This window comes from Notamacropus eugenii, chromosome 7, assembly GCF_028372415.1.
Source record: "Notamacropus eugenii isolate mMacEug1 chromosome 7, mMacEug1.pri_v2, whole genome shotgun sequence".
NCBI lineage: Eukaryota > Metazoa > Chordata > Mammalia > Diprotodontia > Macropodidae > Notamacropus > Notamacropus eugenii.
The window spans coordinates 34,681,803-34,706,019 of NC_092878.1; the positions used below are offsets into that span (position 1 = coordinate 34,681,803).

At 40.8% G+C, this 24,217-nt stretch overlaps 1 protein-coding gene across 1 annotated transcript in view; it reads left to right on the forward strand.

Moving 5' to 3' along the window:
* The window catches only part of DGLUCY (D-glutamate cyclase), a 208,993-nt gene that overhangs the window by 78,016 nt on the left and 106,760 nt on the right, over positions 1–24,217 (forward strand).

Genomic DNA, 24,217 nt, shown 5'->3' on the forward strand with positions numbered 1-24,217 from the left:
CTGTAGTAGGCTGGAGACATTCCTTAGTTTCCGCTCCAATGCCTGTGACCTGAGGGGTCAAGGGGCAGGTAGGGCCAGAGTAATTAGTTAAAACAAAGAATTTAGCCTAGTTAAAGTGGGCCACGTTACCTTCAGCCTTGATTTTTTTCCCAGGGTTTGGAGAGAGATGGAGAAAGTGGGAGTGCTGCCAAGCCCCAGGCTTCCCTGTTTTTCTGAGTCTTGAGAAGACTGGAGGACAGGGTATTGGGGGGCGGCTCCACCACTTTTCCAACCTTGGGGACAATCCTTCCTGCAACGTCCCTTCTGGTCACATGGGCACAGTTCCATAGTTCCTGGGGAGGCACCCTGAAGGGGCATTCCTTGGACCAGTGACCCTCTTTGTGACATCAAAAGCAGGTTTCCCCACTGCCCAAGTTGCCAGCCTTCCTCCATCGGCTCCCTGGAGGGGTACTCCCTGGGTCTTTTCCTGGCTAGGGCAAGAGCCAAGAATTGAGCATGTTCTCCGTGTCTGGCCCTGTCTCTGTGCTCTTTTTCCTCTGCTTTGACTAGGTCTCTGTTATTGAAGACTCTAAAGGCTGTCTCCAGTAATTGAACTTGAGGTGTTTGGGGTCCCAAGACAATTAACAAAGTAGTATGTGTTGGGCCTTGCGATTCCAGGCTGTGTAAACATATGTCTCTGTGACATACAATAAGAAAATCCCACCAGGCTTCCTGTCCTAAACAGGTACTTGAAATAGCTGACACAGGAAAGGGTAAACAAAGTTTCAATTGAAATTACGACCTAAGATGTCTGCATTTTCTTTACCATTAACATGCCATAACATAGTATATGTCTACAAATATTAAGATATGGAAAATGTCCCATTATTCAAGATAGTGTCTTAGGTTAAAGGTCTCCCAAGGAATGTTAAGTCAGCCTTGGCTGGCTTTTGTTGACATAGGAAGAGGCATTCTCTGAGTTTTCTTCAGAGAGAGCAAAGAGATTATTCCAAAATTTTATATTAAACGTTATCACTCCTAATATGTGGGGCAGACTGATTAATAAAATACATGCTAAGGAATGCTGCCCCTTCTATGGAGTCAGGATCCAAATTTGTATGCTTTTTAATAGCTTCTACTAGCGGTCTTGAAAAAGGGCAGGGTTTTCCTTTTCTGAGTAATTTCCCTAACTTTTTGAAAATTTACTTGCTTTTGAAATGCAGTTCTCAGGCCTTCTAACAGGCAAATTACCATATGGTCTCTCTTTCCTCTATCCTCACTCTTCTGATAATCCATGCTAGGTCACTGGTGGGAACAGCAGCTGCTCCTGGGGGGGTATTTTGTGGGATCATCGCTAGCCAAATGATCCCCAAACTTTTGGGCTTGCTTCCATATAGTCCTCTTCTCCTCAGTGGTAGAGCAGGCAGATAAGAAAATATGCAAATTACCCCAAGAAAGCTCAAATTGTAGGGATATGCCCCTAAAACCCTCAGTTAAACTTAATGGGGTCTTCCAAATATCTCTGCAGTTTCTCTTTAATCTGAATGAGGTCTAAGATGGAAGATGCAACATGCACTCTCATGGTCCCACTAGGGAAGGCAGGCACTTCCCTCAGGGGGAAAACCCTTGAAGGCCCTTGGGGGTAGGGGCTTGATTAGAGAGATAGGAATTCCCAGTTTTCATGAGGGAGGGGCTGGGGAATGTTGACTCAACTGGTTTGAGCTGCAAGACCAGGGTATCTGGCTGGCAAGGCTGACACCTAAGGAAGAAAAGGGATCAGAGGGGGAGATACCCCAGGGAGTGTGGTGGGAGTGGGGCCTGAGGCCGGAGTGGGTGTTGCCCAGGGAAGAGGGGCTGCAGAGGGAGGCACCTCAGCAAGACCCATGGCTGGTGTTGACCTGAAAACTTGGTTAGAGAAAAGGCAACAGGCTAAATGCATACATTTTATGATTTAATTAATTAAGCAATTCCCCATAAAGAAAACGGTTACATAGCGCTATGGAGCCAGGATCAGAACTGGCTGCCTTAGTACAGAAATTGACTGTCTTAAGTACATTTTGCCATGAGAAAGGAGTTCTCACATTGTAAACACATTGTAATTGGGTTTTGTGATCCCAGGCTATGGGCATCTTCCTTCCATAGCATGCCTTTGTGATTCAAGGTAAGGAAAAGTCCCATCACCCAGATTGCAGACATCCTGTCCTCAACAGGCCTTTGAAATTGTTTATTCACAACCCAAGGTGTAGGCATCCTCTAAACAAAGGAGACTATTAGGTCCAGACTCTCCTTAATTCAAACTTTGGCCCTTATTAAAGTCTAAAATTTATATTAAATATTAACACTGGGAACTGAGCAGGGGGGAGATACAGGATAGGAGACATGGAAAGTAAATGAGACAGGAATCGAGGGGGGTTGAAGTAGAGAAAAAGGGAAGGGAAACAAAGGGAAAGAAGGGGTGGCCAAGGAGGGCTAGGTATTGGAAAGCAGTAAGGTTGAGGGAGGTTGGGGAGTGGCAGGAGGGCTCAGGGGAGGTAGGGGAGCAGTAGGAGGTTGGGAAGCAGGAGAAGGGCTCAGGGGAGATTGGGGAGGGGGTAGGAGTTGGGATGGTGGGAACAGAGGCAAAGAAGGAGATGGAGCTGAGATTCTGGGGGCCATAGAAAGGGGATCATTCAAAACGTCCAATTCACGCCCATTGCCCTTTTGTGGGGGCAACTCCAGCAACAAGCATCTTACATTCTTTTCTAAGAATGGGGTTCTCAGCGAGTTTGACGAAGGCCATTATGTAGGGTATTTCTATCCATTTTCCTTCTTGGTGAAAATATAACTCTTAATTGTAAAAGAGTATTACATTGTAAGGTCCTGAAAATGGGCCATACTTCATGGTCCGCCAGGTGCTACTGAAGCCAAACTGTGTTGCAAAAGAGCACCAGCTTTTTCTTTTTAAGTTCTTTAGGGAAACTAAATTTTTTCCAATTTTGTAAAAGACAACCCAAAGGCAAATTTTTGGGGATTGAAGATTGACCCATTACAGGCCTGGGGCTAGAAGTCCCTCCCTCCCTAAAGGAGGATGTGGGTGTAAACCTTGAAAAAAAAAAACGAAAAAAAATGTAATTGACATTTTCCTCATTCTCTAGCGCAGAGGGAATTGAGAGAGTTGGGTATACACTTACTGATAGGGCATCCTTCCTTGTCTATGCTTGGAGGGTGTGCCCAGGTCCACAACTTCGAGCGCAGCCACTGGACCGAAAACCTCAGAGCGTCAGACTGAGTGCAAGACAGGCTTCTAGGTGCCTGACCTACTAGGACCTGAAACGTCAGGTCCAAAAACTGCTTCCAAGGTGGTTGGAGAGTGAGAAGGAGATAGGGAGAGGAGGAGGCTTACATACCTTCGAGTCTTGGCAGAAGAGCTTGAGATTACAGATAAAAGAGTTGGTAGGCTTTGTTTTTTGTGCTTTTTTTTAGTGTTAACATTGCCTCTTGTTTTTCTGTCATAGCACTTAAGTCTCTTCACCCCTTCTATTAAATGCTGTCTTGGAAGAAAGAAAAATATATATAAGCAAAGTAAACAAATTTATCAATCCAATCTACATTTTGTAAGTTTTTAAAGCATACTGATACAGGAATGATCATAGGGATCATCGATTTAGAACTGGAAGAGACCTTAGAGGTCATCCTATTCAGCCAACTCACATCTTCTAACTTCAAATCCATTGTTTTTTTTACTATGTTACTTGGGGCCGCTAGGTGGGGCAATAGATAGAGTTTGGGCCTTGGAATCAAGAAAACTTTTCTTCCCAAGGCACTTAGTAGCTGTGTGACCCTGGACAAGTCAGGTAACCCTGTTTGCCTCAATTTCCTCATCTATAAACTGAGATGAAGAAGAAAATGGCAAACTACTGCAGTATCCTTGTCAATAAAACCTCAAATGTTGTCATGATTGAACAACAACCATAGCATGGCATAAGTAATAGAATGCTGTACCATTGCTTTTTCTACTGTGTAACAATGCCTCCAGTGGTAGCTGGATAGGGCAGTGGATGGAAGGCTACACCTGGAGTCAGGAAGACCCAAGTTCAAAACTGATCTCAGATACTTCCTAGCTATGTAACCCTGGGCAACTATAAAATGGGGATAATACCATCTGCTGCACAGGGTTGTTTGTGAAGATCAAATGAGATAATATTGGTAAAAAGGATTTAGCACAATGCTTGACATACAGTTATTGAGTTGCTTTGATGGGGATTGAATCTGAAACCCTAAAAGGAAAAACCATGTCTTTGGGATCTGGACCCCAGAAAGGAAAAGGATCCAAAAGGATCCTCAAACCAAGTCTCTAACTTAAGGCACTGGGCCCATCCCAGTATGGTCTTTCTAACTGCCCTTTCATTGTGGCCCTCTGTCTGCATTTAGCATCACCTCAGACCACCACTCCTTGATCCCATCTAGACCCCTTCTCTGTTACCTCCCAGGCACCCCAAGCTATTGGCCACACTATAAAAAAGGTCATTCTCATCTACCAAATTGCTCAGATTCTTAAAATCTTGCCAATAGTGCAGACTCACTAGGATTCTCCTCCAACTGGTGTTTTAATAAACCTTGTGTCTGAATGAAAGAAGGCTTGAGTAGAATTCTTTCAAGGCAGTATCTGTGTCTTTTGTCCTTGACTTTCAGGTTTTCCAGAACCCCTAGACTGCAGCAGTTTCAGTCACATCTAATTCTTTGTGACCCCATTTGGGGTTTTCTTGGCAAAGATACTGGAGTGGTTTGCCATTTCCTTCTTTAGCTCATTTAACAGATGATTAAACTGAGGCAACAGTGTGAAGTGACCTGCCTAGGGTTACAGATCTAGTTAATGTTTGAAATTGGATTTGAACTCAGGTCCTCCTGAATCTAGGATTGCCACTCTATCTACTACATGACCTTGCTTCCCCTTGGCATATAGTAGGTTCTTAATAGATATTTATTCCTTTTCCTGTAACAAGGAATGGCTTGAATCTCGTTTTAGTGTCTTACCAACCATGTTACCTTGGGCAAGTCATTTAATGTCTCTCATTCTCAGTTTCTTCATCTTTAAAATAGGCTTCACAATAGTCTCTGACTGTATGTCATTCTTGGGGAGAGGGAGAAAATTTAGAACTCAAAATCTTATAGAAGTAAATGTTAAAATCTATTTAAAAATTTTTTAAAGAATAAGAAAAGTTAAGTGACTTGCCCAAGGTCACATAGGACATCCTAAATAGGTATCTCAGGAGAGATTTAAACCAGCATAATACTTGTTCTAAGGTTGGCTCTCTATTTTCTTTACCACAGTGCCTCCCTGCCTTTCCCTTGAGTATCTTTTCAGTCTCCTCTCTTACCTTTCCTAAAGTGGTCTTGCTGCAGTTTAGAGTGCTGGGAACCTTGAAATGCAAACGGTACACAGAGCAGGTCTACTTTGAAAGAATTCGACCACTCAAGCCTTCTTTCAGTCAGAGTACTGAGGTTTTATTACAATACTGGCTGGAGAGGTGTGGGGTGGGGAAGGTGTGGGAAGATTTCTAATAAACCTGTAAATTTGATGCAGATGGGACTAATAACTTTTATAGAGAAAAAGACTGTGGGAAGATCAGGATGGGATTAAGGAGTAGCAAGTAGCCTGGGGTAGGTTAGGTGCAGACTATGAAAGGAGTTAAGGGAGCCAAGATGGCGGAGTAGAAAGACGCACATACACATAGCTCCAAACCCACAACCCACAGAACGGCTAGAGGGGAGTAACTTACGGCGAATTCTGCACCCAGAGGCCACGGAATATTGGAGCGAGGGAGATTTCTGTTCCGGAGAGACCTGCAAACCTCTCGCGGGGGGTCCTTCGCGCTGGGGACTGGGCACCAGGACTGGGAGCTGAGTGCAGCCCTGCAGCAGCCACGACACCGTGAGGAAAAGATCCGAGTGGGCTATGGGGGACGGGATCTCCTGCGGCCACGTGGGTCCCTCCACCCACAGAGGGAACTGCAAACCTCTTGCAAAAGGTCCATCGCGCTGCAGACACGGAGCCCAGCCCAGACCTGCGGCGGCCTCGGCTCCGAGAGGTACAGATCCGAGCAGGCTTCAGAGACGGGATCTCCAGTGGCAGCACAAGCCCCCTCCACCCACAGGTGACGGGGGTCGGTGAGAGGGTCTCTTTGGCGGGTCAAGAGGGGAGTGGGGTGCCCCCATGGCTCGGGCCCCCCCCCCGGGAGATAGAAGCTGAGAGGCGGCTGCAGACAGGGGCTCCCAAGCGGGCGGGAGCCTGGATCCATTGTGGAAGGTCTCTGCATAAACCCCCTGAGGGAACTGAGCCTGAGAGGCAGCCCTGCCCCGACCTGACCACCTGAACTTAATTCTCACACTGAATAGCAGCCCTGCCCCCGCCAAAAGCCCTAAGGCTGGAAGCAGCATTTGAATCTCAGTCCCCAAATGCTGGCTGGGAGGATCAGGAGGTGAGGTGGGTGTGAGGAGAATATTCAGAGGTCAAGCCACTGGCTGGGGAGAATGCCAAGAAAAGGGAAAAGAAATAAAACTATTGAAGGGTACTTTCTCGGAGAACAGACACTTCCTCCCTTCCTTTCTGATGAGGAAGAACAATGCTTACCATCAGGCAAAGACACAGAAATCAAGGCTTCTGTGTCCCAGCCCACCCAATGGGCTCAGGCTATGGAAGAGCTCAAAAAGAATTTTGAAAATCAAGTTAGAGAGGTGGATGAAAAACTGGGAAGAGAAATGAGAGGGATGAAAGAGAAGCATGAAAAGCAGATCAGCTCCCTGCTAAAGGAGAACCAAAAAAATGTTGAAGAAATTAACACCTTGAAAACTAGCCTAACTCAATTGGCAAAAGAGGTTCAAAAGGCCAATGAGGAGAAGAATGCTTTCAAAAACAGAATTAGCCAAATGGAAAAAGAGATTCAAAAGCTCACTGAAGAAAATAGATCTTTCAAAACTGGAATGGTACAGATGGACGCTAAGGACTTTATGAGAAAGACAGATATCACAGAACATAGCGTGAAGATTCGAAAAATGGAAGATAATGTGAAATATCTTATTGGAAAAACAACTGACCTGGAAAATAGAATCAGGAGAGACAATGTAAAAATTCTGGGACCACCTGAAAACCATGATCAAAAGAAGAGCCTAGACATCATCTTCCATGAAATTATCAAGGAAAACTGCCCTGAGATTCTAGAACCAGAGGGCAAAATAAATATTCAAGGAATCCACAGAACACCGCCTGAAAGAGATCCAAAAAGAGAAACTCCTAGGAACATTGTGGCCAAATTCCAGAATTCCCAGGTGAAAGAGAAAATATTGCAAGCAGCTAGAAAGAAACAATTCAAGTATTGTGGAAATACAATCAGGATAACACAAGATCTAGCAGCCTCTACATTAAGGGATCGAAGGGCATGGAATAGGATATTCCAGAAGTCAAAGGAACTAGGACTAAAACCAAGAATCACCTACCCAGCAAAACTGAGTATAATACTTCAGGAGAAAAAATGGTCTTTCAATGAAATAGAGGATTTTCAAATTTTCTTGATGAAAAGACCAGAGCTGGAAAGAAAATTTGACTTTCAAACACAAGAATGAAGAGAACCATGAAAAGGTGAACAGCAAAGAGAAGTCATAAGGGACTTACTAAAGTTGAACTGTTTACATTCCTACATGGAAAGACAATATTTGGAACTCTTGAAACATTTCAGTATCTGGGTACTGGGTGGGAGTACACACACACACACACATGCACACACGCACACATACATAGAGACAGAGTGCACAGAGTGAATTGAAGAGGATGGGATCATATCTTAAAAAAAAATGAAATCAAGCAGTGAGAGAGAAATATTGGGAGGAGAAAGAGAGAAGTTGAATGGGGCAAATTATCTCTCATAAAAGAGGCAAGCAAAAGACTTATTAGTGGAGGGATAAAGAGGGGAGGCAAGAGAAAAACATGAGGTCTATCCCATCACATTCCACTAAAGGAAAGAATAAAATGCATGCTCATTTTGATAGGAAAACCTATCTCATAATACAGGAGAGTGGGGGACAGGGGCACAAGCAGGATGGGGGGGGGATGGAGGGGAGGGCATGGGGAGGAGAATGCAATTCGAGGTCGACACTCATGGGGAGGGAAAGGATCATAAGAGAATAGAAGTAATGGGGGACAGGATAGGATGGAGGGAAATATAGTTAGTCCTATACAACACAACTAGTATGGAAATCATTTGCAAAACTACACAGATTTGGCCTATATTGAATTGCTTGTCTTCCAAGGGGAAGGGGTGGAGAGGGAGGGAGCTAAAGAAGTTGGAACTCAAAGTGTTAGGATCAAATGTAATGTTCTTACCACTGGGAAATAAGAAATACAGGTTAAGGGGTCAAGAAAGCTATCTGGCCCTACAGGACAAAAGAGAAGACGGAGACAAGGGCAAAGAGGGAGGATAGAAGAGAGAGTAGATTGGTCACAGGGGCAATTAGAATGCTTGGGTTTGGGGGGGGAGGGGATAAAAGGGGAGAAAATTTGTAACCCAAAATTTTGTGAAAATAAATGTTAAAAGCTAAATAAAAAAAAAAAAAAAGAAAGGAGTTAAGTGCTTGGGCCACAATGAAAGGACAGTGAAAAGGATTATTGGGTATACATACTCTGTGATGTGGTTACATTGGTCCCCTTTGCTGTTTCTGGCATAGGACATCTCCATTCTGTGACCATTTTTGTTGAGATCTGGAGGTTCTAGGAATCCCAAAATTCAAGGGCAAACAACACAGGTTCTGCCTTGAAAGAATTTGATACAACCCTTCTTATAGTCAGAGACAGGGTTTATTAAAACATCAGTTAGGGTGGGCAAGATTTGAAATATCCATGCTATTGACCAGATTTTAAGAATCTGACCATTGGTCAGACTTGTAAGAATCTGAGCCCTTTAATGGAGGCAAAACAGACCTTTTATAAATACGACTGAGGGTAGATCTGGATGTCATCAAGGAGTGACCAATAGTTTTGGGGTGACTGGGAGGGAAGGGGTCTTGATGAAATTAAGTGTGGGCAGTGGCAGAAACAATCAGGAGGTAACATAATTAAGGACTGGGCTAGGTTAAAGGTAACAGAGAATTGGAGGTTTGAGCATGGAGTCACAATGAAAGACCAGTTGAAAGGATTACTGGTGATAATCATTTAATGTAAATTTTGGACTTTAATAAGTGCCCAAGCCTGAACTAATCAATCAAACTGCTTTGCTTTGCTCTAAAAATGCCCTTTCCTGTGTCAGCAATCTCAAAATTTCCTGTTTATGACAGGATGCCTGCAACCAGAGTGGTGGGATTTTTTTTCTTTATCTTGTTTTACAGAGACATGCTATATAGAGGAAATTCAGACATCCTGGAATCATAAAATTCAACTGACACTACTTTGTTAATTGTCTTGTTTCACTAAGAAAATTCCTTTCTCATGGTATAGTTAAACACATATGGAGCCCATAAATCTGAGGGACACAGACATCTGGGATTGTCCTAAAATAGATTTAAGCCTGTTCATTCTTGTATCAGACAGTCAGAAGTTTTTCTGGCTCCATGATCATGTAACTGCTAGCTTTAAGGGAATAAACTGTATGCATTTAGCCTGTTTGCCTTTTTCTTAACCAAACTTTAGGTCGACACTGGGAAGAGTCTTCCTATTTGGCCATGTGGGAAAGTTGTAGGGGCGGAGGGTTTCCAGAGCCCATGCCTTGTCATTTTCACTGCCTGTCTCCCAGATCTAGAATTCTCACCCTCTTTATCTTCACCTCCTGATTTCCTTGGCTTTGTCAGGTCTGAGGTAAAATCCCATGTTGTACAAGAAGTCTTTCCCTATGCCTCTTAATGTGTTTATTTGCATGTAGTTTACATGTTTTCTCCATAAATAGACTGTGAGCTCCCTGAGAGCGGGGATTTTTTTATCCCAACATTTTGTATCATCAGCACTTAGAACAATGCATGACACACGACTGGTGCTTAATAAATGTTTTTTTTTTTTTAAAAATAGTCTTTATGTTACAAGTTGTTGTAAGGATCAAATGAGATAATGCCTATAAAATACTTTGTAGATCTTAAAGCACTACGGTGTCAGCTATTATTATTAACAATGGTAATAAAAATTAGTGAATTGACACTGAAAAAGGGGAGTTGGGAAAGGGTCTCAAAAGTCAATCTGAGAAATTTGGGTAGTTGTCTTCCATTGCAGCTATTTGCTGCTTGGAATGGATTGGAATTCCTGGGAAGACTTGAGGCCGGCCTGCTGTGTCATGTATCTTTTGGGCCAAAGCCAATCTGGGAATGGCCTGAAGCTCTTGGGACAATCCCAGATAAGATTTGTGCCCCAAAAGTTGGCCGTTGCCCTAGGGCTTCAGCTGCAGAATGAACTAAGGACAGCCTATACATGGTAATTTTCATTCTTCTCTTTAACAGGAAAATTCTAAATATAGGAAATGGAGTCCTACTTACTTCAGCATTGCAAAGGCTAATCCCTTATTCATTATGTGTAGTTGTTCTTCCTCAATTAAAGACACCCAGTGCTCCAGAGGAAGGGACAGTGTTTGAATTTTCACTTAGGAGGCACTAAGGCTCACTTCCTGGTGAAACTTGCAGTCAAAGCATTATTTTTCATAAACTTATGATGTGGCTAAAGTCCAAATTCTTGTTAATGGGACTAGCAGGGGAGAAAAATTAGTAAGAGAATGAGTCAGTTATGTTTATGTTATGCAGGACAACAGGCACCTTTGGAACACAGATACAGATCTAGAAACTACAACTGGAGGAACCCAGACAAGAATTGGAATTAAGGATGAGGGTCAGGTGTAGGAATAGAAGATTTGACCCAAGGTCAGAAACTAGGTCATCAATCAGATTTAAAAATCATTATAGGATATTAATAACAACAGCCATGATAACTGGCACTCATATAATGCTTTTAGATTTGCAAAACAACAAATCATTCCTCATTTTATCCTCACTGTAACCCTGAGAGGTGGGTAGTATTGTTATTCCCATTTTACAGATGAGGAAACTGAGGCAGCCAGAAGTTCAGTGACTTACCCATGGTCATAAAGCTAGTAAGTGTAAGAAGTGTCTGAGACCACATTTGAACTCAGCTCTTCCTGATTCCAACCCCAGACCTCTATCTACTGCACCTCCTCAGTAAGCCAGGTATGAAGCACTGAGTCACAGAACAGATAGGCAGCCAACTAAGATTGCATATAGGAAGCAATAGTACCAAGAGGATCTTGAAATTGAGAAGCCAGTTTTGGGTTCAAGTGTACTCAGGGCTTGCAGATGGGATCAGATAAAACATTAGGGAGATGTGTTAAAAATCCTGGCTCTGGAATTTACTAGCTAGGTGATCCTGGTCAAGTTAATTCATTTTTCTGAATCTCAGTACCTCAGTTTGCTTACCTATGAAATGGGACTAATAATATTTGCATGACCTACCTCACAGTGTTATATGAATGTGAATTGTCTTTATTATTAGAGGTAGTAGGCAGTTGTGAGGAGGCAGCTAGATGGTTTAGTGGATAGAGCACTGGGCCTGGATTCGGGAAGATATGAGTTTAAATCTGGCCTCAGAAACTTACTAGTTGTGTGACCCTGGGCAAATCACTTAACTGGTTGCCTTAGTCCATTGAAGAAGGAAATGACAAACTACTCCAGTATCTTTACCAAGAAAACCATATGGACAGCGTGTCTAGGGTTCTCCAAGGGTCAGACATGACTGAACAAGAGGAGGTTGTGACAATAATCTGCTGAAATATAAGAATTTTTTCTTTGTTTAAGGAAGAACTTATGCAAGGAATAAAGGTGATTTGGCTTTTGGGATCCCTACCCCACTCCTGCATTTGCATGCCCTTATAAGAAAGATAACAATCTTTCCTGCAGCAATAAATTTATGATCTCATTTGTATGTAGAGTTACCCAGACCACCACTATGGCTAAGAGCACAGATACCCTGTCCCTTTCCCATTGGTCTGGTCCAGGTGTGTTTGAAAAAAAAATTAGAGGGAAAGAAAGTGTGGTGTGAATTCTCTGCAGAGGATTACATGGATACCTTAGAAATTTCTGCAGTAATTCATGAAGGCCTTAACTTCTCAGGCCAGATCAAAAATGTATGTAAATGCGGTGAGATCTCAGTAACAAGCAGGTCTTATATCTTTTTAATTTTAGGGTTAATAACAAAACACGATGGAAAAAACCTAGAACCTCGAATCTGAAAGGGTAGATAAGAACCATACTCAAGTACAATAACAATTGTAAAAGGAGAAAGGGAACTAAGGAAAAGTGATATCTCCCCCCTCTTTTTCTCTTATGTTCTGTTTTTAGCCTGTGTTTTTCAGAGTAGGTACCATGGTGATAGGTGCCATAGAAATAGATAGATAGCACAGTTTAAGTGCAAAGACTGAGCTGATGTTGCGTTCCCATGGAAATATTGCCTTTCCTCCTTGACAGTGAAGTATGTCAGAAAGCTCTGTGAATGGCCAGTTTGGGTCCTGGAACTTGTAAGGAAATTGTATATTGAGAAATTGTATGCTGTTGAGGTCAAAGCATTGAATTTGGGTTCTAATCCTGCCTCTGACATTCACTATCTCTGTGACTCTAAAAAAGTTAGTTAACTTTGAGCCTCAGTTTCCTTCCTCATCTATAAAAATGTTAATAAGAGCTATGGTATTGACCTTGTAGGGCTGTTATGAAGTTCAAATGAGAGAGTTCTCATGAAGTACTTACTAAACCTTGAAGTACTGTATAAATCTTTTTTGTTGTTCAGTCATTTCATTCATGTCTGACTCTGTGACCCCCATTTGGGGTTTTCTTGGCCAACACAGTGAAGTGGTTTGCCATTTCCTTTTCCAATTCATTTTACAGATGAGGAAACCTAGGCAAAAAGTAAAGTTACTTGCCCAGGGTTACACAGCTGTAAGGCAAGCAAAGTAGGATCTTTTGCTGTTTTTGTTTTAGTATAATCAAGAAGTATAATGCCTCTGTGTGAAGTACAGAAAGAGGTTCTTTAACTAGAAAGTATATGTATTTGTATTGTTAATCATTTTAATGTGATTAAAGATCTTTCCCCACCCATTAATGGGCCTGCCCATTAAGGGGAGTTTGATTAGGGAGATTTGTGGGAAGGCCCACACCTTTTGTTAATGAGGCACTGTTTGTCCAGGGTTGTGATGCCCTCTGGCTCTAAAAAAGGTATAAATACTCTGAGTTAAGGTTTTACTTTGGGGCTTACTGACTTGAAGTGTTTGTTTGGTCATACAAGGACTCTGGGAAGCGCTTAGCAGCACCATCCCACTCCTTTGAAAACCTGGGTATTCGTGCTTCCCTGTCTGGTAACTATGTATGGTCAGGCAGTTGCATCTGTCTATTGATTTGTGATGATACTTACTGTCAGACAGTTTGAAAGCACTGTCTATTCATGTAGATTTCTCTGTATTTTCTCTGAAGTTCAGAGTGCTCGCTTTTTCCCCTGAACTAAGTGATTAAAGGGATTGTTGACAGCTCAAAAGTTGCTTCCCCTTTAGAAATGCAGATCTAAGAAACTGTGATAGCAGACCTCCTGTGTATGTTCAGTGCTTACTGTTACAAATGACCAACTTACCTTTGCAGCCACATTTTATACTACTTCATGTACCCTTTGCTTTGACTGAAGTGGACAACCTTGTGGTTCCTTGAATATATCCTACCTTGCATTTACTGAAACTATTATCTCGCCTACAATGTCAGTTCTTCTATTGAGATATTTCATCAAGACCTAGTTCATTTGCTCCATGAAGCCTCCCTTGAGCCCTCCAGCCTGAAATCTTAATAGCACTTTGTGAGTCGCATGATCTTTTCTCACTTCTTGACCTCTCCCTAGCTTTTGTGATTCCCCTCTTTCTGAATGATCTCGTCTTCCTTGGTTTCACTCCCTCTTCTTACCTGAGGACTCCTTACTGTCTTTACTGGATCATCATCTGTCTCCCTAACAACCTTAAGCATAGGTATCTCCCCTAGACGCTCTCCTAGGACCCTTTTCTTCTTTTTCTACATATACTTTCCCTTGGGGCTCTCATCTGCTCCAGGTTCAGTTATCATCTCTACAAGCCTAACTGCATCCTGAGCCATCACCAGTCATCTTGACTTGTGTCTTGCCACTGGAGTTTGATGACTGTGGAGGGGACAGTGAGGCTGACAATTTTATGAAGCTCTGCCCCACTCATATCCAGTTCACAAGCCAGTTAAGACATCATCCTCATAATGTCATTGGACCTCTTCAAGAATGAAGGACAAATAATAATGAGCCTGACTCCCAAATATACATGAATAATAATAAGTATTTAAATAATACTTATTAGATTAGATATAGAATCATCATATTTATACAATTTGCATTTCTGTAATTATATTAACAATTTATGTAATTATTATTAATATATTGATAATAATAATAGCATTTATATAGTATTTATTACCTGCCAGGTACAATGCTAGAAGTACTATCTTATTTGATCTTCATTACAACCCTAAGAGGTAAGCGCTATTATTATACCCAATTAATAGATGAGGAATCTGAGATAGACGTTAAGTTTTATAGACACACAGCTAGTATCTGAGGCTAGATTTTGAATTCAGATCTTTCTGACTCAGCCACCTAGTTGCCTCCATATTTATCCCTAATCTTTCTACTGACGCCATTCTTGTATACCCAGTTTTCTGCTGAATATCTCTTGTTGTTAAGTGAGTTTTTAGTTGAGATTTGCCATTTCCTTCTCTGGCTCATTTTACAGAAGAGGAACTAAGGCAAGGATCACATAGTCCCATAAGTATCTGAAGCCAGATTTGGATTTGTATCTTCCTGACCCCAGGCTTTATCCACTGTACTATCTAACTGCCCTGGGAGAAACATTAGAGATTATCTGATCTACCTTTCATAATATTTCATGTTTAACTGATCAGAAGGTCATGAATTTAGAGTAGAACAGGACATTGGAAGCCATATTTATGGCCCATCCCCCTCATTTTACAGCTGAGGAATTTTGACCCGAGAAATTAAGTGACTGGTCCATAGTAGTAAGTAGTTGGAATTTGAACCCAGGTCCTTATAGCCCCCAAATTCAGTAATGTTTCCATATTGTCTCTAATTATTGTATAAATGTCTCTGTGTATGAGTGAAAATAAAATCCCATTACAATATAGCTCATCAGCACCTAGATTTGTACTTCCTTTTAAATTTTTCCTGAAACACAAATACTTTCCTAGTCCAGTGGGGCTGATCTTTAGGGCTCCAAGATTTCCACAAAAGAAGATGGATCTTTGATGCTTCAAGTAAGAAGCCAGTATGTTTTAAGTCATACAAAAGCAGATTTATGACTTACCTTGAGATACCTAGGTGCATAAAGAAGGGTCATTGGAAGAAGGAAGAAGATTCAATTCAGATCACAGTCACCAGAGATAGAAGGATACAACCAGATCTCTGGAGGGGGCAGGACATATGTGAGATAGGTCCTGAAATCTGCGATAAATATCAGTAAGCACAGGGAAATTTGGACTTCAAACAAGATAATCTACAGACTGTGGCATGAAGAATTGGATCAATGATTTTGTGAGAGGAAGACTTCCTAGCCTAGTGCCTACTTTATTCCAGGCTCTTGGCAGTTCTCCTACGATCCCACAAAACAGTTGCTCAATGGTGCAGATGAGGACCAGATGTTTTATAGGGACGAGGGCAAGGTGTGTCTGATTTTTTTTTTCCTATCTTTCATGTTACAAATGGGTAATACATCCTAGGGAATATAAGTTCCTAGCATAGAGGCTTCTGGGTATCAATGATTTCAAGCAAAATGAGGGAATGTGCCTAGAATAGAGGTAGCCTGTTGCATGCAGTACTAGGAATCTCAAAGAGACTCCTCTTTTTTAAAGCTATCACAAGGACCTAAGATAAAAATCTGATGTAACATAATAATATAAGGAAGTAGTTTAGTTTAGTTTAGTCTCCCATTATTGTTCAGTTGTTTTCAGTTGTGTCCAACTCTGGGAATGGTTTGCCATTTCTTTCTCCAGCTCATTGTACAGATGAGGAAACAGGCAAACAGAATGAAGTGACTTGCCTAAAGTCACGCAGCTAGTAAGTGTCTAAGGCTGAATTTGAATTCAGGTCTTCTAGACTTCAGGCCTAGCACTCTATCCACCATGACACCCTGCTGCCCTGTCTCTCAATATTAGTATTAAAAAGTTTCAGTGGTGTATATACATATATATATATGTATGTATGTATATATATATGTGTGTGTGTGTGCATGCACATGCACATATATTTCCTCATGTGTCTTTTTGTTTGTTTTGTCGAAGCATGGTTTCTTAAAAGTAGGGAATCAATTTTTGATATAATTTCCTGTGGTAACAAAAATTTAGTTCTCTGGATGTAATTCACTCCATGGCGGGACCTTATACTTACTATCATCTAAACTACAGAATTTAACACAAGTCTTGGATTTTAGATCAGAATTATTCAATGCCAGAGCTAGAAAGGAACTTCAAACTCCTCTGGTGCTTCTCCCTCTTTTTATAGATGAGGAAGTAACTTGTCACCCAGTGAGTTAATGATAAAGTTAGGTCTAGGACCCATATCTCCTGACTCCTCATAGCCCAGTGCTCTTTCTCTTCATTCTGGTGGTAAATAACAATCAGTGGTTGTTGTCGAGTCATTTCAATTGTGTCTTACTCTTTTTGACCCCATCTGGAGTTTTTGTAACAAAGATACTGGAGTGGTTTGTCATTTCCTTCTCCAGCCCATTTTACAGATGAGAAAACTGGGGCAGACAGAGTTAAGTGACTTGCTCAGGGTCACACAGCCAAGCTTCACTTGAATTCAGGTCCTCCTGACTCCAGGGCTGGTGCTGCTCTATCCACTGTGCCACATAGCTGTCTATAGTGGCAAGTATTCCTTTCCTACCATGGGAATGAGCATCCTCACATCTAGTGTCCCTTGTAAACACATGTATATTTGCCAGCTAGTTCTCTTGAACTGTCTCTGACCCTAGGACAGGGTTTTAAGTTCTTCTTGAAAGTGCTTTCACATCAGATGCCCTGATAGGATCCATGTAGTTTCTGAACCTGTCTACCTAATCCCCAGGATGTCCCTGGAAAAGATGGTTCTTGTTTTTACATCACGGATATTTTGGGGGAAAGAAAACCCTTCCTCTGTCCCCTAGATTGACTCTTCCCTTGAGACAAATAAAAACAATTGAGCCTGTATCATTAGGAGAGCCGAAATTTAAGCGTGGAAAGTTAGGAGGAGGAGGAGGTTGTGAAGAGAGAAGTGATGAATTCAGTTCTGAACATGTTGAATGTGAGATATTTGGTGGCGTTATCTTAGGTGGAGCTCTCTAGAGGAAATCAGTTGGAAAAGCAAATCTGGGGTGCAGGCAAGAGTTTGGGGGTAGAGATACAGGCTTCAGAGAATTAGAGACGGATGGGTTTTATGTTTCTGTTCATTGTTCTTTCTCATCTTATTTTTCTCATTTTCTGATAGTCACCTTCTTTAAGATCTAGATCAGAATTTCACCAGGAAATTTTCCCTTCTTATTCCTTTACAGTTTTTTCCCAAGTAACACCTAGGGACCATGTTTGTTTTTTGTTTTTTGTTTTTTTTGTGTGTGTTTTTTTTTTTAATTATTATTATTTTTTTTTATTTTTTATTTTTTTTATTTTTTATTTCATGTTTGTTTTTTTCAAATTATCCTCAATGCATTTTATACATAAAAATTAATTTTTATTTCCCCAACTAGATTGTGGACTCTTCAAGAATAGGAATCACCTTTATTTACTTTGTGTCACTCTATATACCTAGTACAATGCCCTGCAATAGGTTCTCAGTAGCTACTTGTCTCCTAAATGCGTGCCAATGTCCTCCATCACCTTCACTCTTATTTAATTTCTTTTTAAATCCAGACCCTCCCTACATGCAAAACTAGATACTCCAAAGGGAAAGAAGGAATCAAAGGCCTCTCACTGTGCTAAATGATTTACAAATATGATCTCACTTAATCCTTACAACAATCCTGAGAGTTAATTGCTAATATTATCTCCGTTTTAGAGTTGAGGAAACTGAGGCAGTCAGAGGTTAAATAATTAGCCCAGGGTCACACAGCTAGAAAGTTTCTGAGGCCTCATTTGAATTCAGGTCTTTGACTCCAGGCCCAGTGCTCTATCCACTGGTCACTTAGCTACCTCTATAAATTCCCCAAGTGGGTGATACTGCCCCCTGGGGGGCAGTAGAGTGATCAGGGGCCAGCAATAGCCTCAAGTGCAAGGAGGGGATGGAAGTACCCAGAAAGAAAAATTTTGAAAAATCGCTTGTACATATTTCATCTGTTGTATAACAGAGTTAAAGTCATAATGATTACGTTATTTTTCAAATAAACACACAAAATGCAAGTTATAACCCATCAGTGGTCAAGTTCGCAGACAGGTCTTAACAAGAAGGTGTTGACAGGCCAGTATGTCCCACAGTATCAGGAAATCCAGCATGTATTAACAGAAATATGTGCATGTAATGACTTGTTTCCAATACAACACTATACTATTATATGATGCAATATTGTATCATCAAAATTTTAATACCGGAAAAAAATCTATGAGTTTACAATAAATTATTAAATTTAAAGTGTCATTTTTAAAGAGAAATTACATTTTATCGAAATTATGCAATTTTTTTTTAAAAAACCATTAAAGGGTTAAAAAAAGTAGATTTCCAAGGGGTGCTGAGTAATTTTTTTTGTTGAAAAGGGGACAGCAGGCCAAATAAGTTTGGGGACCTCTGCTCTAAGGGATATAAAAGATACATTAATTCAGATTACAAAGAGAATAAAATCTATTTTCAAGAGCAGGGAAAACAACAAAGCAAGGACAACCAAAATATGAATTCTTTTTTATCAAACAGATGAAGCTTTTTGCTTTTATTAAAATCAGTTTGAGTAATTCAAGGTGGAAGGTGATCCAGTTACAGACTATAATTAAGAATGTGTCCCATGTATTAATTATAACACTTAGATACATTCCATATGGGGGAAATGCTAATGGCCAGCTGTCTATTTATTGGGTATTCAGCCATTCTTGGTATTATTCATTTAGAGTAGATGTAGATACTTACTGTGTTATACAATAATTTATGTAGAAGTAGGAGGTGGTGACATATATAAGTGGGACAAGAGGGTCAGTCATAGAAATATACAAAAAGGCAAGATGAGTATTCCAGGATAGTCATCACTCTGTTTACTCTTCTCCCTTGCCCTTAGTTGTTATCAGTTGTGTCTGATTCTTTGTGACCCCATTTGGGATTTTTTTTTTTTTGCGAAGATACTAGAGTGGTTTGCCATTTCCTTTTCCAGCTCATTTGACTGATGAGGAAACTGAGGCAAAGAGGGTGAAGTGACTTGCCCAGAGTCACAGAGCTAGTAAGTATCTAAGGTTGAATTTGAACTCAGGTCTTCCTGGCTTCAGACCTGACTCTCTATCCATTGTGCCACCTGGCTGCTCTTGCCCCTCAGTTATTTCTCCCAAATAAACATTTTCAGAAGAAAAAATTGGCACCATGGTTTAGTAGAACTCAAATGGCCTTGAAGTAAGGAGATTTGCCTTCAAATGTTGGCTCTGCTAACTTCCTAATCTCTCTGATCCTCAGTTTTCTTTTCTGCAACATGATAATGATTTTGTGCTTTCTACCTCACAGAGTTATGACACAAACAAATATAATGGATTAAGAAACATCTTTTCCTTCAATAATCCTGCTCTTACTTTTTTTTCTACTTGAAAAGTCACCATACTAACAGCAGAACTTTTTCAAATCTGTTATCCTTTCCTGAGCAGGCAAAATAGCTTTTGCATTAAGATATACTTTTCAGGAAATGGAAGAGTTGTTGAAGGGTGGGAGAATTTTTAAATTTCAGTTTCAAGTAATGTTCCTACCAATCAACTTCAATTCATTAGGAAGAAATAGTACAAAGAGAAATGAAAATTTTCAAAAGATTGTGGGGACCACAACCCACTCGATCATTAATTTATTAAGCATCTGTTCTGTGCTAACCAATCAGTAAAGAGCTTGAGGCGAAAGACAAAATGGAACTGTTCCTGACCTCAGGGAGCTTATATTCTATTGGGGAAGGTAACAAGTACATATAGAAGTATACAGAAAATGTATATAAAATGAAGGCAGAGGTTTTTTGGGGAGAGTGTCTAGCAGCTATGGAGATCAGGAAAGGCCCCATGTTGAGATGAACTTTGAAGGAAACTGGTGCTTTAAAGAGGATAAGCTAAGGAAGGAGTGCATTTCAGGGACTGAGGATGGTCAGGGTAAGGCACAGAAATAAGAGATTCACTTATTGTTGTGTCATTTCAGTCATGTCCGACTGTCCGTGACCCCATGTGAGATTTTCTTGGCAAAGATGTTGGAGAGGTTTTCCCATTTCCTTTGCTGTCTCATTTGATAGATGAAGAAACTGAGACTAGAGATGAAGTGACTTGCCCAGGATCACACAGCTAGGAAGTGACTCCAGGGCAGGTGCCCTAAGAGATCGAGAGGGACAAATAAATCCATTCCCTCTCCATATTTTAGAAAGAAGGAAAGGGGGAGGGGATTCTAATTCCCTTAACACAGAATGCTGATCTGTGCCCTGCTCAGACAGTTTAAGGTGACAGAAAGGGCTGTCACATTGAGGGCTGCCAGACAGTTCAGTTCATTTTTACAGACATTTATTACCAGTCCAGAAGAACAAAAACAACAGCAAAATCTCTCCTTGGAAAGTGGGATGTGTACCCAGCATTGTATGGGGATAGTGTTCCTATTTGGGTCATTACCCTAGTTAACCTGGGGGAAGAAATCAAGCTCCCAGAACAAGCTGACAAACCCAGTTGGATTGCCTGCCTCTGTTTGCCTGTGGAGGAGGCATGGGCAGCTGTTTTGTGCTCAAATGATCAGGGACCTGAAGTTCAGGTCAGAGAAGAGGAGGCATCAGGGAGGTGTTGTTGACTGTGCTACTGACGTCTAATCCACCTAGCCTTCACATGGGGTTATATTTATACCAATGCTGTAACTCTTTGCCAACCAGCATGTTAAATCAAAAGTCTAAAAGATAACAGGGAGAGCGGATTTTCTTTTTTAAAAGGCCCTTCCTATACAGAATGCCACTTAGTTACTCTGATTTGGCAGGGGTGGGGTACAGTTGGGGGAAGAGGAGGCAGGAGGGGGGCACAAGCATACAATGTACATTCAGAAATGCTGCTGTTCTCTCCAGACTCTGTATTTCTCTTCTCTATCATTAAAATTCATGAATCCCACATTAAAGCAGCTTCTGTACAACTTCAGTTCTCTTTATCATTCTGCAGTGAATATGGAGTGATTTGCATACCAGCTCCATTCCATGCTGAGCCCAGCAAGTACTGTGTGCTCCAAAAAAAGGAGTCAGTCAATTAATAGCAATTGAGGGGAATGGCTTAAGTATTCTAGGTTAGGGTTTAGGGTAGATACATAAGGCCATCTGGTACTCTTGAGGGGCTTACTTTCCAGTCTAGCAAGACATACATAATCACAGTATAAGGCAGCAAAATGGTAATTGTCAGGTGAATGGCATAGAAAGAAACTTTTTTATTTTGATTCCAATTAATTTTCCCATCAATCAACTTCAATTCATTAAAATGAAATAGCTCAGAGATAAATGAAAGTTACAATAGATTGCAGGGACCACAACCCTATCAGTCATCAATTTATTAAGCACCTATTCTGTGCCAACCAATCGATGAAGAGCTTGGGACAAAAGTGACAAATGAAACAATTCCTGCCTTCACGAACTTGAGACTGAATAGGCAGGTCATTTACCCTCTCAGTGCCTCCATTTCCTCATTTGTAAAATGAATGAATGACAGTGCTTGGAATGTAAACAGAAAAAAATAAGAATGTCCATACTCTCAAAGAGCTTACACTATTTGGGGGAGATAGCACATTAAAAAAAAGTAAATCTAAAAGGGCAGATGAGAAGACTAACCTAATTTGGGGGAGACCATATATAAAAAAGTAAAGCTATAAGGAGAATGAGAATGTCAGAGTGGATGATAAAGCCCCAAAGGGAGGTCACAATACTTGTAGTACCCCTCTCCTAGGACTGGTGTGAGGCTGAAATGAGATAATGTACCTGAAATATTTTTTACCAGTTTTACACGGTGTCACTTATCATTATTGAAGGTCAAAAGCTGGAGAAATCATGGTGGGCTGATGTGATCAGGGAAAAACTTTATGGAAGAGGTAGGTTTTGGTGGACTTTGAAGATGAAAGAATATTTGTCCTAAGATTTTAGAATGGGAAGGGACCTTGGAGACCATTTAGTCCAAACCTGTCATTCTGCAGACAAGACCTAGAAAGTGGATTGACTGGCCAGAAGCACATAGGTAATAAAGTAATAGAGTGGGGTGGCTTCAGTCCCAGGTCTTTGGATTCTAAACTCAGTGCTTTTCCCAATCTGTTACATGGAGGTAATCAGAGAAGAAGAGCAGAGTATTCTAGGAAAGAGGCTCAGCAGAATTATCCTCCACACTGTCTTTATAAGGTAACATAGGACTACTTCAGCTAGATCAAGGGTTCTTAATCCTTTTTATGTCGTGGACCCCTTTGGCAGTGTAGTGATACCTACAGAACACTTCTCAGCATATTATTGAATGCACAGAATAAAATACATAGGATTACAAAGCAAACCAACTCTATTGAAATAGTTACTAAAAGAATAAAAGATCATGGACCCCAGCTTGAGAATTAGTAACTAGAATGAAGTTTGTAGGGGAAAAGTGAAAAAGTTGGAGAGGAATGTTAGAGCCATTCTGGGGAGGTCTTTGGATATCAAACTGAGAGTCAGGTGTTTATTCTGTAGGGTGCAGGATTTTTGCACAAAGTACAACTCAATTCAAAACTGCCAGTCCTGAGAAGACTGTGAGATAGGCTAGGAGAACAGTTAATATTTTAATAGGGATAGTTTCATACTCTTCCTGATACTCATCCAAACTCCCACCCCATAAGGATTTCCTCTTGCTCTCGTTTGTTCCCTAATACCAAATAAATGGATAAGCTGATAACCTCATGAGAAGTATACACTCTTGAATGGAGAACACTTGAAGATCTAGACCAAAGGAATAAACCTCTAATGGTGGGATTTGGCCCACTGGTAATGAGCCCTATTCTGTACTTTCTCAGACTTTGTGACAGAACCACAGTCCCTCTGTTGGTCTGTTAAATATTTGAAGACATCTTAACTGAGCTTCAATGGACTTTCCTAACTTCTCTGCCTTCAAATATATAAAATGGAAATATGATTATTAAGTAGAATGATAATTTATTTACAATCTAGTCTAGTTGTTGAAAGGATTACCTGAGATTCCCTCTCTGACTTTCACTAAGCACCAGCCTCAAACACGTCTAAGCTCTATGACCCTTGACAAGCCATTTAATCTTTGTCTGACTCAGTTTCTTCATCTGTAAAATGTGAATAATAGCACCTACCTCACCTAATTGTTGTGAGGATCAAATGAGATAATCTTTGTAAAGTCCTTAGCATAGTGCCTGATGTATAATAGGTGCTTAATAAATGCTTGCTCCCTTCCCCCTACCCCTTCTACAGTAGCATTAAAGTGGATATCTATGGAACTTAAAGGTTTAAAAAGTACTTTCTTCAAAATAACCTTTTAAGATAGCATTAGTATTGTTAACCCTTTTGTACAGATGGGGAAACTAAGTCTCCAAGACTTGGGAAATGCTTTTCCCAGGGACATATAATTAAGTGTCACAGTCAAGATACAAACCCAGGTCTCCTGACTGTTAGTCAAACTGCTTATATTTTATCATGCCACTTTATCAGACATCCTGCAGTCTTGACATTTGCATGAGAAGCTTTCAGAGCTCTTTGACAATGGCAGGGGAAAGATGAACTTAAAATGTTTGCCTGACAAGTTTGTCTTTACTTGGACCCAGAAGTGTTCAATTCTATCCCAGCAGGCATATGTGTACTTGACTTCAAACAACCACAGCAGCTGTTTTAAGCTGCTGAATATGTTTACATGTTATATGGAATTCATTTGAGGAGTTATTTACCCAGGGACCTAGTAAGCCAAATTTGGATACCACTGCACTACCAATGTTTTTTGTTTGTTTGTAGAAAATTGTTGTCATCTCCAGTGATTCATTGAAATG